Below are 4,517 nucleotides of genomic sequence, written 5' to 3' on the forward strand. Positions count from 1 at the left end.
GCTGAGAGAGGTGAGGAAGCTGCAGAAGAAAAGCTGGAAGCTAGCAGAGGTTGGTTCATGAGGTTTAAAGGAAAGAAGCCATCTCCGTCACATGAAAGTGCAAGGTAAAGCAGAAAGTGCTGATAGAGATGCTGTAGCAAGTTATCCAGAGGATCTAGCTAAGATCATTGATGAAGGTGTCTACATTAACTGATAAATTTTCAGTGTAGACAAAATAGCCATCTATTGGAAGAAGACACCATCTTGGATATTCATAGCTAGAGAGGAGAAGTCAATGCCTGGGTTCAAAGCTTCAGAGGACACACTGAATCTCTTATTAGAGCTAATGCAGCTGGTGAAGTTGAATCCAAGCCTCATTTACTATTCTGAAAATCCTATAGCCCTTAAGAATTATGCTAAATCTACTCTGCCTGGACTCTATAAATGGAGCAACAAAGCCTAGATGACAGTACATCTATCTGAATATTTTAAGCCCTCTGTTGAGACCTACTGCTCAGAAAAAAAGATTCCTTCCAAAATATTACTGTTCATTGATAATGTACCTGGTCACCCAACAGCTCTGATGGAAATGTACAAGGAGGTTAATATTGTTTTCATTCCTGCTAACACAACAACCATTCTGAAGCCTTTGGATCAAATAGTAATTTTGACTTTCAGGTCTTCTTATCTAAGAAATACGCTTTGGGCATGTGGTGTGGGCTAGTTACTCAGGAGACTGAGGCAGGAGGATCTATTGAGCCCAGGAGTTCAAGGCTGCAGTGAGCTATGATCACACCACTGTACTCCAGTCTGGGCAATTGAGTGAGACCCAAACTCAAAAACAGAGAAAACAAGAGAGAGGGAGGAAGGGAGGGAAGAAGGAAGGAAGGAAAAGGAAAAAAAAGGATATTTTATAAGATTATAGCTTCCATGGGTAATGATTCCTCTGGTGAATTTGGGTACAATGAATTGAAAAACTTCTGGAAAGGATTCAGATTCCAGATGCCATTGAGAACATTCATAATTCATAGGAGGAGGTCAAAATATCAATAGGAACAGGAGTTTGAAAGAAGTTGATTCCAACCTTCATGGATAACTTTGAGGAGTTCAAGACTTTAGTGGAGAAAATAACTGCAGATGTGGTAGAAATAGCAAGAGAATTAGAATTGGAAGTGGAGCCTGAAGATGTGACTGAATTAATACAATGTCATAATACTTAAATAGATGAGGAATCACTTTTATGGATGAGCAAAGAAAGTAATTTCTTGAGATGGAATCTACTCCTGGGAAAGATGCTGTGGACAATGTTGAAATGACAACAAAAGATTTAGAATATTACATAAAGTTAGTTAATAAAGCACCAGCAGGGTTTGAGAAGATTGACTCTGATTTTGAGAGCAGTTCTACTGTGGCTAAAATGCTATCAAACAACATCACTTGCTACAAAGAAATCTTTCATGAAAGGAAGAGCCAATTGATGTGACAAATGTTCTTATTGTCTCATTTCAAGAAATTGCCACAACCACCGCATCCTTCAGCAACCACCACCTTGACTAGTCAGCAGCCATTAACATTCAGGCAAAACCCTCCACAAGCAAAAAGATTACAACTGGCTGAAGGCTCAGATCAGTTAGCATTCTTTAGCAAGAAAGTATTTTTTTAATTAAGGTATGTCCATAATTTTTTAGACATAATGCTATTACACACTTAGTAGACTACAGTATGGTGTAAACGCAATTTTATATGCACTGAGAAACAAAAAAAATTTGTGTGACTCACTTTATTGACATATTCGCCTTATTGTGGTGAACTGGAACTGAAGCTGCAATATCTCCCAGGTATGCCTATACATGTTTTCTTAGTGCTTTGGGATGAGAAGAGAAAATCATTTTGCAGTCCTTTTGCAATCCTCTAGGATCACGGCTGCAGTCCAAATGATGGTGCCTTAGTTTCCTAGGGCTGCCATAACAAATTACCATGAATTAGATGACTTAAAACAACAGAAATTTATTCTTATAGCTTTGGATACCAGATGTCTGAAGTCAAGGTATGACTCTAGAAGAAAATCCTTCCTTGACTCTTCCAGCTTCTGGTGGTTCCTGGTGTTCCTTGGTTAATGGCAGCATAATTCCAATCTCTACTTTATCTTCACATAACCATCTTCTCTGTGTATTTGTCTCCAACCTCCCTCTCCTTTCTCTTACAAAGACACTAGTCATTGGATTTAGGGTGGACCCAAGACCCAGGGTTATTTCATCACAAAATCCATAACTAATTATGTCTATAAAGATTCTATTTTCAAATAAAGTCATTAAGGCTCTGGGCAGATGTAAAATTTTGGGGGGACACTATTCAACCCACTACAGTAGTGGTGTTTCCAAATGCCTTGTAGGGGCAAAGAGAAAATTTCCCTTTCACCCTCTGAACTTTCACTGATAATCAACTGACAAAAGGTAGATTAATAAGACAAAAGGCAAACGAATTTATTAACATGCAGGGGGTAGGGGCAGATCATAGAGCGATTACCCAGATACATACTCTGGTACATAAGCTTATGTAACCTTTTTCGTACTGGAAAGGAGAGATGGTGCATCTAGACAATCCTTTTCAGGGCCAGTAAATCATTAGGGAGAATCTATGCACTGGGGAGGTGGAAGGCAGATGTTTTGGAAAGGTGAGTGGAGTTTAGCAGTAACAAAGGTTGTCTTATTATGCAAACAAAGTCCCTCAAGTACCCTTGGAGATGGCTCAGAACAATAGATGAAAAGCCTGTCTAGGTGGGTGTGGTGATTCTTAGTCTTGTCTCTGATGGATCTTTCCTGGTTATTTGATGAGACTCCTAGGGAGAGATTCTTATGCCAATTACTGTTTTTTTGGAAAGAAGCTTTCTTGGTTAGATAAGGACATTCCAAAGAGAGCCACTCCCTACACTTGGTGAGGGGAGTACAAGACTAGGTTAGAAAGCCTTTGACTCTGAGGCAGCTCCTAAGTCCTCTCAGCATGTCAAAGCACCAGTCTTTGGGGTATTGCTTTCTAAGCCCCACAGCCTCCAACACCTTCTTGCCATTTACCTTATTTTTATTTCAACTTGTGCACTCAGCCCACATTTTGGGAGCACCTCCTTTGTGTCAGACACAACGCCAGGTCACAAGGACACAAAGCAGATTCCCTTAAGGAGTTCACAATATTTTGAGAAAGATGTACATTAAATAGGTTCTCTGGAGCTATGGTAACAAAGTGGAAAAAATAGTACATCATCCCCAGTTTGTTGGGGGAACACCTCCTAAAATAGGTAAAACCTGCAGTTCTCACAAATTCTTTACTCATCTACTCAAAGGTACAGGAGCAAAATGAAAGTATATGGGAGAAAAAGGGATATGAACGTAGTGGGACGGGCCATTCTTGACCTCTAGATTAAACAGAACTAGAATGGTCTTAGGGTGCCCAATCCCTTTGCTTCAGACAGGATTACATCCAATATTCCAGACACATGGATATCAATGTATGACAGATTAGAACCCTGAATTGTAGCATTTGATTTCAAAGAGAGCATATACTTTGAGTATTCTTTTTATGAAAAAAAAAATGCATGGTTATTGTAAATGGGGAAAATGCACTGCCACGCATATACATTTCTGATTATCTATTCACTGGAACAAAAGGTCACTGATTTCTAAGTTATTTGTTTAATTGATTACAGATCACCACAACACATGGCGATATTTAGGCTCTCTTTAAGGTTGTTTATTTGAAAGGGGCTTTTTTTCTTATTAAATCTAATTTCATAAATGTAATAATTTTTAAAACTCCCCTGCAGCTAAGGGGTAACTGAAAGCTAGATGTTAACTTGTCATTGCACCTCGTTTTGTGAGAATAAATTCGGAGGTGCAAGAACACTTATTTTCAGCACTTGGAATGTGTCAAATGTGTGATCTCTAGTCTTTGTGAAGTTCACCTCCACCTCCTCCCTCATCCCACCTAGATTCTTGGTGCGTGTAGGTGTTATGTTTTCCGTGACAGAAGCTTTGTCCTCAGACAGAAAATCACATGAGCAAGGTGTGTCGCAAAGATTCTATTATATCTCTATAACAACTACTTCCGCAGGCAAGTGCTCTTAAGTGACTTCACCCCAGAACCAAGTTCTGAAGCTATATTGAGGATGCCTTTGTTTTCAGAAGGCCCCTGTATTTACTAGGAAGTAATTGTTAATCTGAGATAGGTAAGCAGAGGGACTTGATCACAAGTGAAACTGTGAAGGAGATAAATTTTTTCATTATCCTCTAATTTCCCTTTGCTATATATACTCAATATCTGAATAAGCAAAAAGAACACAAAGATTTTTGAAGTCATTCAACAAACCTTGATATATTTAAAACTTTAGTTAATGTTTTATTGTTTTAAGAAGTAGGAAATGGTAAGGAACCAATAGGGCTGCCACGAAAAAAATATGCTACATCTTACTGCTTACAAGAGGAAGCAAATTTTTTTCCAACTGTTACTTCAAAACCATTTTACCTATCCAACTTTCAGCTGAAGTC

This window comes from Lemur catta, chromosome 6, assembly GCF_020740605.2.
Source record: "Lemur catta isolate mLemCat1 chromosome 6, mLemCat1.pri, whole genome shotgun sequence".
Classification (NCBI taxonomy): domain Eukaryota; kingdom Metazoa; phylum Chordata; class Mammalia; order Primates; family Lemuridae; genus Lemur; species Lemur catta.